General features: G+C 38.8%; 1 protein-coding gene across 3 annotated transcripts in view; it reads left to right on the top strand.

Annotated features, from left to right (window-relative positions):
- ABI1 (abl interactor 1) overlaps nt 1–13,270 on the top strand; it is a 106,886-nt gene that overhangs the window by 64,309 nt on the left and 29,307 nt on the right. The window lies entirely within an intron of this gene.

The following is a 13,270-nucleotide window of genomic DNA, read 5'->3' as shown; positions in this document are numbered from 1 at the left end:
CATCTCCCCCCCACACCACCCAGCTGTAACAGACAAACAGAACTGGGAGCCGGCACCCCCCCTCCAAAATCCAATCCACGATGCACGAGAGGCATGTGCAGATGACAATACATGGCGCATTACTGTGGAACTGGTGGGCGGTTAGAAAATTTTACTACAGAGACACAAAAGTGGGTGGAAGGTATAAAAAAGTTGACTATCCCTTGGCTAGAGAAATCAGGGTCTCTGAAATTTGGTTGGATTATGTGCTGAATTGCAGAATGAAAATGCCAACTGAATGCATGGAAAGTAGGAAAAAGGCATTTTTTTGTTGTATATTAGGAAAGGGCTTGAATTAAATTTTGGGGTGCCCTATGATATAAGGTATGCTTTTAGACTTCAAATATTGTAACACATGAAAAACTGGAAGAAAAATCCAGTGTAATATAATTTCAGTAAGAAAAAACTGTCGGATATAATTCACTCTTAGCCATGAGACCTCACTGGATGACACAATTATTATTTTTCAACACAACTAGCCTCACTGATTATTGGCCGGAAAGAATTGAGGGAAGGAATGCTACATACATCATTCTTGAATCCCTTGAGAAAAGACAAGTACAAATGTAATACATGAATAAAAGAACAACAAACTTTACCATGTAACAAGATCGCAATATTTGCAATTTTATGATTAAAACAAAATGTGGGAGGGATTCAAAATGAAAAGGAAACCTTCCCTATGTTGGTAATTAAAATGTGAAGAAACCAATTTAAAAAGGCTTTAAAAGGGGTTTGAAGACTTAGGGAAGGTTTTTGTTCCTGCTTTTTTGAATTCCTATTAAGTGTACATACAGCATACTATTTGAACAGAATCCCCTTCAGATTTTTAAAGAGATATTATCCTTTCTTTCAACGTAAGATCTACTCATATATCTGAGTATAGGTCTTTGAAGTGCTTTCGTGATATACTGAAGGAATAGGATATAGGAACTGAAAGCATATGGAAATTGGAATGAAAAATACAAAATCTTGGATACTGTCAGTCTTGGGAACCTTTAATGGAAGTGAGTAGGCCTGATTAGTTGGGCATGTGTTTTCATTGTTTTATCCTATTATGCATTTTGAAGTTATTCCAATACAAAAACACAGATATTGAGTATGTGCCTTAACTACGTGGGGTATGAAGAGTCAAAAACAGATTGCACATTTCCTGTTTTGCTGTTATTTTTTTTGGGGGGGTGACTCAGCCGTACAACTTTGACAGATTAAGGAAAGGTATTTCTGTTAATTTTAAGAAAACCATATTTCTTCATTATGTCTTATTTTAATTTTTTAAAAGATACGTTTCTTCTGTTAAGATACATTTCTTTACTCAGCTAAACAGTGGCAGAATTCCCTAATATTTTAGCAAAATAAAAACAGTAAGATTTGTATTTCTATTTTTTTCCCCATACAACACATGCTATGCAAAAATGGAATAAATTTCAGTCAGCATCACTATTATTTTTGGGATCATAAATTTTATTACTTTTTCTGAAGTGCCTCATGCGGTATTCCATCTTGGCTTTATTAGCAGAAATTTGAAGTCTAAAAAATGGTGGAAGCAGTAAAATATAATGATCTTTGAGTGAAATTTGATTTCTGGAAAATACACAGACATGTATTTTCTGGGCAACAATATCAAAATAATTTGTTCTTCTGAATGAAACAAATTCTGTGTCTAGCCATTTAAATTATAGCCTCAGGAGGCTTGATGGTCAAATCAGGTTTCACACACAATGTATCCCAAAAGTAAATGGGGAAAATATGCAGTTTACCCGTAATAGTCCCACTCAGAACCCAGACACTGAATACTAAGTCTTCAGAAAGTTTGTTAGGGATCATATAAGGCCCTGTGAGTTGCACTTTTTGAATGTCCAGATTCTAGAAAATTCAACTTGTGCCAAAGAGAAAATGGAGGGAGGGAGAGAGAGGGAGAGGACCTTCTTGGGCTTTGAACTTGCTTCCTGTTCCTGTGGCAAAGGCATGTATTCTGATTGGCATGAAGGGGTAATTTTGTAGGTTGTCTTGAGTCCCAGGCTTGGTTGAACCTCTCTGGGTGATGCAATCTTCCCAGGTGCCATGTGGTGATATGGGTAGAGGGCTAATCCTGTTATGTCCTGAGGGTGAAGGTCTTTTTTTTTCTGTAGATAAGCTGGCCCAGCCTTTTGCCTTGTAGATAGGTTGGCACCAAAATATCTGCTGGGGGGGAGAGGGAGCTGAGGCTCTGAGTTCATGTGTTTAGAAACATATTTCTCCTTTAGGGAAAATATAATATTCTGCCTTTTTAATATTTCATTCTTCTAGGAGATGGCTAGGTGCTAACTTTCTACACATTAAAAGCTCAGTATGTTAGATCAATTTGGAGATAACTTTTTCTGTGTGTTCATTTTATTTCCTGTACAAGCAGTTGGCCATGCTGAGAAAAATCTCTCGTAATTGTTTGAATTAAGTGTAGCATTTTCTCCAAATGATATCTTAACGATATATCTTAATGATCTATCTTAAAGCCCAGTTAGAAGACAAAATAATATAAATTGCAGGCATGCTGTAATACAGGTAGTGGAATAAGGTTGTTTTTCCAATTCTTAGAATTAGAGGAATTCTTTGTAATTCTTCCTTGCAACAAGTATGCCTGGTAGCACAGCTAGGAGGCATTCCTTCCTAAGTCCAGAATTGTGATTTTTGAATCCCAGGGCGATGTGATGATAAAATCAAGTCTTGGTCGGTTTTTCACAGAGAACAAAATGTGAATGAAAGCTTAATGCCACACAATTAAGAATTGTTTTGAGATATGCTGGAGATTTTGTTAATGTGAATAGCCATCTATTGTGAAAGTTGTTTCAAAAGCTCTTTGTATTTTCTCATACACAAATAGAGAGATGGATTGATTGATAACTAGAGATTGAGGTGTGTCAATTCAATATTCTTTCTCTTTACTTCTCTTTATTTATATTTAAAGGGGGAAATGCACATGGAAGCAAATCTGTCTTTAGAACCTCACAATCAGAATTGAAGACTCTATGCAGGTTAACATAACTCAGAAATAGATAAATAAAAAATCTTGTGGGTGATTGTGAGATAGAAAGAAGAGGATTAAATATGACAACATTAGAAATGAATGCCTTGAAACCAGGCTGATGTGTTGCATTGTTATTATAGGTGGCAAACCCCAAAGTTTGAGATTGTTAACTGTTACCCTGCAGGAACAAAAAAAAATTCACTAAAAACAGTGCTTGAATTTTACATTTATCAGGTGCTGAATTTATTCTTTAATGGCTCTTTAGTATTTGCAATAAATATATATTTTCAAAGCATTTTGGCCTTGAAATAATACCTGTGAATTTTCTAGCATCAGCTGGGAGAAACCTGATAATTAACTAAGGATCCTGCATGCAAGAATTAAACATTTGCTAAATACTTTCAATGTGTTTCTTTAAAAAAAAAGGGCAAGTTTCATAAATATAAATAAATTAAATTTGAAAACCCAATTTTTATAAATACCCAAACTACAATAAGAATAGTTACTATGATGATTACAGCAGATTCTTATTCCTGAGCTTTGTTTAGGAATCCCTTATAGGAGCAGTAATATTATCTGATTTTAAAAGAAAACACAGTTAAAGTCTGTGTCTTGTTCTAATACTAGGATTCCAAGTAATATCTTGCTCTTGCTGCTTTACTAACTGCTGACTGCATGGCTGCTTTTCTAAGCTTATCTAAGTAGCTCTAAGGACTGTGAGTATATTATTAATAATGGAAACATAAGCTCTCTAGATACTGGATTCTGTGCATCAGACCAAATCTTTTATTTTCATTCTGTGAATGTAAACCTTGTACTGAAAACATTATGACCTTATTCCACATTCTAGTGAAAATGTTCAATATTAGAAATTCTGAAAATTAATCATAGCCACATCGTTCAATAAGTTTAAATTCAGTATATATGCAAAATGCTACAGAACTACTATTGAAACAAAATAACTGCTATTTATGCAAAAATCTAATACATCTACAAATTGATTAGAATAAGATGGGAGGAGTTATTATTATGAAAAACTGTCCTGTGATTTCTTCATGTTAGTTGGAACAGAGGTGGTATTCAGCAGGTTCTGACCAGTTCTGTAGAATTGGTAGCGGAAATTTTGAGTAGTTCGGAGAACAGGTAAATACCACCTCTGACTGGCCCTGCCCCCATCTATTCTCTGCCTCCCGAGTCCCAGCTGATCGGGAGGAAATGGGATTTTGCAGTAACCTTCCACTGGAGTGGGGAGGGAATGGCGATTATACAGTATCCTTCCCCTGGAGTGGGCTGGAAATGGAGATTTCATCCCCTGCCACGCCCACCAAGCCACGCCCACCAAACCATGCCATGTCCACCAAGCCACAATCACAGAACCTGTAACCAAAAAAAATTGAATCCCACCACTGAATTGGAAGATATGTGAATTATAGCTCTGTGTATTGGGAAGATGTTGGATTAGTAGAGGTGGATCTAAAAGTCACATTCCAGGTGTAGCCAACTTCTTATAAGGTTAACGTGAATGATAACGTCAACCACCCACTTGGCTCATTGGATTTGTCTACATTGGAAGGTTTATAAAAGATTCCCTAATTCCAGATGATCAATTTTTAGTCCAACACTACTTGCTAGTTTTGAGGTTAGGAGATTGAAGATTTGTAGGGCCAAAGAACTTTACATTATTTTCCTTTGCAGTGATATTGATCAATAAAGATGCAAAATAGATCCCTGAACATCTACTCAACATTTTTCCAAAGATTTATCTAAATCATTCCTCCATGACATTTGAATGATGTTATGAAATACATACCAGATTTTTATCCAAAAAATCAACAGCATCTGGAAACATATTTAAAAGAATTGACTGGGTATTTCACTGTTTACTAGAGGTAGATCATTTTAAAGAAGTGACATTGCTACAAGTATTGGTTACAAGGTGGTGAATTTATTTTTCAGCCCTTAGGCATTTTTGCACAATAGCTTCATACTTTCCTAAATCATCCATCTAGTACTACTGATAGTAGCAATGTTAATTTTCATGTTTATAACTAAGAATATGCAAACTTAACATAAAACCACAATTAGTAATAGATCATGCTATAGTTCAATATCATAAAATATCACAAAATAAAATAAGCCTCTAAAGTAAAAGGCCCAAGTCATATATACTCAAATTAGTAGGAAATATTTTTAAAGTTAAATATCTGTTAAATATCTTTAACAGAAACTTAAGAAAAATAGGAATATTTACAGATGCTGCCAAAATTATTGGTATCCTTCCACGTTTCCCCAAAATAATTCTATGATGAAACTGACTCAAGTAAATGGCATCCACCTTTCTTTATTTCCTAGCTAGTAGACACCTTTTGATGGATGGCTTAGCATGTTATTATAAATAATTTGTCAGAGCTGACAAGATATGGTTCTAGGAAGCCATGTAGATAAACGCATATTGTGGAAGCATAGATGTACCAATAGATATATCATTGTAAGTGTACGTTATTTCCACAGTGATATAATTATCACATAGTCTGATTGTAAGGCAAGTTGTACTGATATAGGTGATGATTTTGATGGCTTGCCGTCCATTTTTATGAGACGTTAATACAGAGTGCCTCAATATATGTGAATAAAATGATGGTGTTAGAGAGATTTCCCCCCCCCCCCAAAGTCTGTTATATAGCTGACAGTACTGGCAACTTAAATCTGACTATGACATCCATGAAACTTGATAATCCAACAAAGATAGGTCAAGTGTTTCAACTTGAGTTGCGTGGTTTGTATATTTTGGGAAGTTGGTAGAAGAAACCTGCTTAATAGTTGGGAAGGATAGACCAGGTTTATTTTTTTCAGTTGTCATTGAGAAAGTTATACCATTCAGCTTTAGTGTGAATTTGTTGATTTATAAAAAGCATAACATAAAGTAAAAGTATCAAAAGTATCCGTGTTGGGAGCACGTGTTCGATGTCTGAAGGCGATCACGTGCTCCGGCCCCTCAGTTCCTACCCGTTCCTCAGGAGGCCATGATCCTCAGAGCCTGGATCTTCGGTTGATGCTATGTAATGCCCGGTCCGTGGCTAACAAAGCTCCCCTGATCTGCGATCTTATTCAGGGGGAGTCCGCGGACCTTATGGGCATTACGGAGACCTGGTTGGGCTCAGAGGGGGGGGTTCCCCTTGTTGAGCTTTGCCCTCCAGGTTTCCGAGCATTTCATCAGCCGAGGGTCCAAGGTAGGGGTGGGGGGGTGGCGGTTGTCATTAAGGAAGATCTAGAGCCGAGGGAGGTCACTGTTCCTCAGATTGCCGGCTGTGAATCCCTCTATGTGAGGTGGGGCCATAGGAATCAGTTGGGCTTGTTGATCGCGTACCTGGCTCCTTGCTGCGTGACCACAGCCCTGCCTGAGCTGTTGGAGGTACTTGCCGCAGTGGCGGTTGAGGGCCCCAGACTTATAGTCATGGGGATTTCAACCTACCATCAGCTGGCTTGTTATCGACTGCAGCTCGGGAGTTCAGGCTTCCATGACGGCCTTGGACCTGATTCGAGTAAATGATGGCCCTACACACATGGGGAGGCACGCTGGATCTGATTTATATCTCTGGACAGTGGCTAAATGATCTGGAGTTAGGTGATTTAGTGACAGAACCTATGTCATGGTCTGATCATTTTCTCCTTCGCCTAGACTTCCGGACCGCCACTCACCACCGCAGGGAGACGGAGCCTATATGTTGGTTCCGTCCCAGGCGCCTGATGGACCCTGAGAGGTTCCTGACGGAGCTTGGGCCATTCCCTGAGGATCTGGCCCGCGGCACGACCGAGGAACTAGTCGCGGCCTGGGAACAGGCCGCGGCTGGGGCCCTGGACCGTGTCGCGCCTTTGCGGCCTCTGACCCGGCGCAGATCTCGTCCGGCCCCTTGGTTCTCTGAGGGGCTGAGGGAGATGAAACGCTGGAGAAGACGCCTAGAGAGCATTTGGAGGTCCAGTCGTTCCGAAGCTGATCGGACACTAGTTAGGTCCTATTCTAGGACCTACCTGGTGGCAATGAGGGAGGCGAGGCGCTCCTACGCCTCCACCCTCATTGCATCGGCAGATAACCGCCCGGCCGCCCTGTTTCGGGTGACCCGCTCCCTCCTTCATCAGGAGGTGCGGGATGACCCTTTGCAGGGACGTGCCGAGGAGTTTAGTGGTTATCTATACGATAAAATCGCTCAGCTCCGGGACGGTCTGGACCGAAATTGGGATGATCAAGCGAGAGAGGAGACACGTCTTGTTGAACGGTTTGGGATGAGTTTGACCCTGTGGCTCCGAGGGCGTGGACAGGTTGTTGGGGAGGCTTCACGCCACGACATGTTTACTGGACCCGTGTCCTTCCTGGCTGGTACTGGCCACTCAGGAGGTGACACGAGGCTGGCTCAGAGGATTATCAACGCTTCTTTGTTGGAAGGGGTTTTCCCTGCCGCCTAGAAAGAGGCGGTGGTGAGACCCCTCCTCAAGAAGCCCTCCCTGGACCCAGCTATTTTGGGTAACTATCGTCCAGTCTCCAACCCTCGCTTTGTTGCGAGGGGTGTAGAGAGTGCTGTGGCGCGACAGCTACCCCAATACCTGGATGAAACTGTCTATCTAGACCTGCTCCAGTCCGGCTTTCGACCCGGATACAGCACGGAAACAGCTTTGGTCGCATTGGTAGATGATCTCTGGCGGGCCAGGGACAGGGGGTACTCCTCTGCCCTGGTCCTATTAGATCTCTCAGCGGCTTTTGATACCATCGACCATGGTATCCTGCTGCGCCGGTTGGGGGGATTGGGAGTGGGAGGCACCGTGTATCGGTGGTTCTCCTCCTATCTCTCCGACCGGTCGCAGACGGTGTTGACAGGGGGGCAGAGGTCGGCCGCGAGGTGCCTCACTTGTGGGGTCCCGCAGGGGTCGATTCTCTCGCCCCTGCTGTTCAACATCTATATGAAGCCGCTGGGTGAGATCATCAGTGGCTTCGGGGTGAGATACCAACAGTACGCTGATGACACCCAGCTGTACTTTTCCGCCCCGGGCCACCCCAATGAAGTTGTTGAAGTGCTGTCCCGGTGTTTGGAAGCCGTACGGGTCTGGATGGGGAGAAACAGGCTCAAGCTCAATCCCTCCAAGACGGAGTGGCTGTGGATGCCGGCATCCCGATTCAGTCAACTGCAACCGCGGTTGGCTGTTGGGGGCGAGTTATTGGCCCCAAAGGATAGGGTGCGCAATTTAGGTGTCCTCCTGGATGACCGGCTGTCGTTTGAAGATCATTTGACGGCCGTCTCCAGGAGGGCCTTCCACCAGGTTCGCCTGGTTCAGCAGTTGCGCCCCTTCCTTGATCGGGATGCCTTGTGCACAGTCACTCACGCGCTCGTTACCTCTCGCTTGGATTATTGTAATGCTCTCTACATGGGGCTCCCCTTGAAGTGCACTCGGAGGCTTCAGTTAGTCCAGAATGCAGCTGCGCGGGTGATAGAGGGAGCTTCGCGTAGCTCCCACGTAACACCGCTCCTGCGCAGACTGCACTGGCTACCTGTGGCCTTCCGAGTGCACTTTAAGGTGTTGGTTACGACCTTTAAAGCGCTCCATGGCTTAGGGCCTGGGTACTTACGGGACCGCCTGCTGTTACCACATGCCTCCCACCGACCCGTACGCTCTCACAGAGAGGGACTTCTCAGGGTGCCGTCCGCCAAGCAATGTCGGCTGGCGGCCCCCAGAGGAAGGGCCTTCTCTGTGGGGGGTCCACACTGGAACGAGCTTCCCCCAAGCTTACGTCAAATACCTGACCTTCGGACTTTCCGCCGCGAACTGAAGACATATCTTTTCATTCGCGCGGGGCTGGCCTAAATTTTAAATTTTATATTTTAAATTTTAAATTTTAAATTACATAAATTTTATCGATTTTAAATTCTCTATTAATTTTAAATGGGGTTTGGTTTTATAAATTTTAAGGTTTTAGGCTAATTATAATAAGTTTTTTAATTCGTATTTTAAATGGTATATTGTGGTGTTCTGTATTTTATTGTTGCCTGTACACCGCCCTGAGTCCTTCGGGAGAAGGGCGGTATAAAAATCAAATAAATAAATAAATAAATAAAATAAATAAAAATTAAGATAGGTGTCCAAATATTAGCTAGAAAAATTGGAGAGAAAAATTACAAGATGTGTACGTTCTGGTAGAAAGGTAATGGATAATATGCAATCTATTCTGGGGAATGAATGTTGAAAGAAACTAAAATGGCTGTTATAAAGCAAAATACTTTTGTCTTTTTACTGAGTAAGAATCAGTGTTGCAGGAACAGGAGAAACAAAAAGAAACGGGGTGTATCGGAAATATGATACTTAGAATTTAATTTAATTTTAATTTAATTTATGTAATTTAATTTTGTAATTTAATTAAATTATGTAATTTAATTTAATTTATGTGTATTTTGTCAAACACAACAATATTTATAAGTATAAGCATGAAATAACCACACAAATTGAATACAACCAAAGGGAACATTAGGACAGGAATGGTAGGCACGCTGGTACTCTTATGCACTCCCCTTACAGACCTCTTAGGAATGGAGTGAGGTCAACAGTAGACAGTCTTTGGTTAAAGTTTTGGGGATTTTGGGATGAGACCATGGAGTCAGGTAGTGCATTCCAGGCATTAACAACTCTGCTACTGAAGTCATATTTTCTACAATCAAGATTGGAGCGGTTCACTATAAGTTTAAATCTATTGTGTGCTCGTGTATTGTTGTGGTTGAAGCTAAAGTAGTCTTCGAAGGAAGGACATTGTAGCAGATGATTTTATGAGTTATGCTCAGATCATGCCGAAGGCATAATCTAAATCCAGAATTTCAAGTCTGGTGGCATAAGGTATTTTGTTGTGATCAGAAGAGTGGAGAGATATTTTACAATATCTTGTAAAATATTTCTGGACACGCTTAATTGTATTAATGTCTGAAATGAAGTGTGGGTTCCAGACAGGCAAGCTGTAATCGAGAATTGTTCTAGCAAATGTTTTGTATGCTCTGTTTAGTAGTGTAATCTTTCCGGAGAAGAAGCTACGCAAGATTAGGTTTATAAACCTTAATGCCTTTTTGGCAATGTAGTTGCAGTGGACTTTGGCACTTAGATCATTTGATATGAAAACTCCAAAGTCTGTGATGGAGTTAGGGTCATCTACAAGGTCATGTCCATCAAGCTTGTATTTAGTGTTCTGATTCTTTTTTTCCAATGTGTAATTGTTGCTGAATGAATGTGAATTAAACAGAAAAGTGATTAATCTATGTTAAGGTTTTATGGGAAGACTAAGAATTATACTAGAACCCAGAAAACTGTGTTTGATTGAATCCAGCTTTAGCAACGGAAGTTCATGGTAGGATTTTGGATCAGTCTTAGCCCGGCTGACCTCACAGGGCTACTATTTCAGGTATTATGATGGTGGAAGAGCTTTCTATCTTGAGCTCCAGAAAGAAAATGAGATATAAATTGAATGAAGAAATGAAGAAAGACAAGGTAAATAAGTACTGAATCACAAAACAAATATAAAGAAAAAGTAAGTGGAAGGTAGACGATGAGAGTCATGTCGGATGAATCCTCAAATGAAAGAGGTGAGGAGTTTAAAATATTCAGTTGTATTAAAAAAAAAACACCTCACTATATCACAAATTTAGGTTCCCTCCCATTGTACATGACAGGTAATTATATCAAATGATATATTAACATTACAATGCCTTCTGGTGCGTGTTTTTGTATCAGATGCCTCCCTCTTTCAAAACCATCTTCAATTTGAAGTTTAAAGAAAAATTAGGGGTGACATGATAGCAGTATTCCAGTATTTGAGGGGTTGTCACAAAGAGGAGGGTGTCAAATTATTCTCTAAAGCACCAGAGGGCAGGACAAGAAACAATGGTTAGAAACTAATCAAAGAGAGAAGCAATCTGGAATTAAGGAGAAACTTTCTAACAATGAGGACAATTAACCAGTGGAACAGCTTGCCTTCAGAAGTCGTGGGCACTCCATCACTGGAAGTTTTTAAGAAGAGACTAGACAGTTGCTTTTCTGAAATGGTATAAGTTCTTCTGCTTGAGCAAGGGCCTGGACTAGAAGACCTTCAAGGTTCTATTCTATTCTATTCTATTCTATTCTATTCTATTCTATTCTATTCTATTCTATTCTATTCTATTCTACTCTACTTTACTCTACTCTACTCTGAAAATATTTGTGCATAGTTTAGAGAAGTTTTATTGTGGAAATTAAGTAATACTATTAATTTTGCCATTGATGTATATTCCCCAGCTTTGGTTTTCTAGTTTAATATTATTGGCAAAATGACTCTTTTTCACTTTTATCCCAACTTAATCCTTACACTATTAGCATATACCTCAATAAATTGTGGTTTCTTAAAATGTACTTAGAAAGATTCATAGTAGTAAAAACTGAAGTTTTATTTTCTATAAAACATTTTGTACTAATTTTCTCTTAAATTATAGCTTGGGGTAAATGTCACTGAATTTTTTTCATCAGTTCTCTTGTTATAATGTAATTATTTCTTTTAAAATGGCATCCATTTTATCCTGCAGTCTTTTATTTGTTCTGCCTCAATGCCATATTTTAACAGTTATATATATACATATTCTAATACGTGTTCTTGGTTCTGTATACAGTAAATGTTTCAAATTATTGCATTCTTTCTTGAGGTCACTTTTTATTCTTCCAGCAATCTGTGAATATATTATTCAGGGTGAAGTTTGATCTTGCCAAATAATTCTTGCTGTCTTTGGTCTATTTCTAGAATTTGGATGCACCACATCTGCATACATAATTACAATAATTTTCTTACAATAATTATCTTCAGAATAAAAGGCAATTTAGGATGAGACTAAAGACAAGATTGCCGGACACTGGGATTTGGCTACTTATGCAAATGAGTGCTACACATTATGTTAAACTTATAATTTAATTCTACAAGAGATTGATTGAGAAATTGAAATGAAATTCCAATTGTTAGTTGGGATTGAACCTTGGAACAAAATCATTTGCAAACATCATTGCCAAAATTTGAAAGTTTACTAACATATTTAAACAATTTAAAATGTAAAGGCTATATAAATATGAATTATTAGAACATATTCAAAGATTTTGAATATGTTCTAATTCTTGATATTTATATAGCTGTTACATTTTAAATTGTTTCCTGAATTACATTGCATTGTGTTTTGCAATTTATGAAATTATAAATGGTGCAGAGACTTTGTAACTGTGTTCCTTTATACTGTAAAACATAATATTTAGAATTATCTCAAATATTTCAAAAGTGTCATTAGCAATTTATATTTAAGTTGTAGAATATATAACTAGAAGTGTAATCTTTCTTGTTGTTGTTGCTATTGATAACAATTTTTCAGTATGAAATTTCCTCTTTTCCTTTAATTTTGTGACTATATGCTAAGTTTTTTAGTCTCCTGATTTATAGCAATGGAGAGAAATTAAAAAAGCGGCCTGCAATCTATAAAAACCATGCAATCTATAGAAACCATGAAAAGGAGGAAGCTGACACTATTACCGTTTGCTATCCTTATTTTTATTTATTTTATTGAATTTCCAAGGGGACTCAAATTGCCAGGATGTGGATAATTTCAGTCAGCAAAGAAATGCAAAAATAGTTTGTACTAACCTAATATTTGTAATGGCCCCAATTATCTTCCCGGAATAGAAGAATTCTATAGTTTGAAAAACGTTTAGTTTCTGATTATAGGTTCTTTGTATATACATAACATTTTAAATATAGATTTTTTTTGTGACCAGAAAACTGATTTTCTTTCAGAATATTTTTTCTAATTACTTTTGAGTTTCACCTCTTTCTTACAAAATATTGATTTTCTTTTAATTATGGCACACTTCCTGAGATCAAATTGTTTTTATAGGAAAAGCTTCTTTTCCTGTGATTATATGTAGATTGTTATTTACCTTTTCCATTTAAATGGTGTAGTTAAAGTTAAAGAAGGTATGATCTTGGATGAGTTTTTGCTCCATGTTATTTAATTGCACCATAATTGCAAGGATGCATGGGAGGAAGTGATCTCCAGTTGAGCAGGAAAACACTGTCTTGAAACCATGAGAATGTTGTCGCAAATGATGTTTGGAACAATTGTATATGTCTATTATATGTCTATATGTCTATAAGCTATTTGTCCTACATTCAACTTCTTTCCAGTTTTATGTATA

The sequence above is a fragment of the Ahaetulla prasina genome, chromosome 4, assembly GCF_028640845.1.
Source record: "Ahaetulla prasina isolate Xishuangbanna chromosome 4, ASM2864084v1, whole genome shotgun sequence".
Lineage (NCBI taxonomy): Eukaryota > Metazoa > Chordata > Lepidosauria > Squamata > Colubridae > Ahaetulla > Ahaetulla prasina.
Note: the sequence above shows the minus strand (reverse complement) of the source record. Positions and strands in the feature narration are given on the sequence as shown.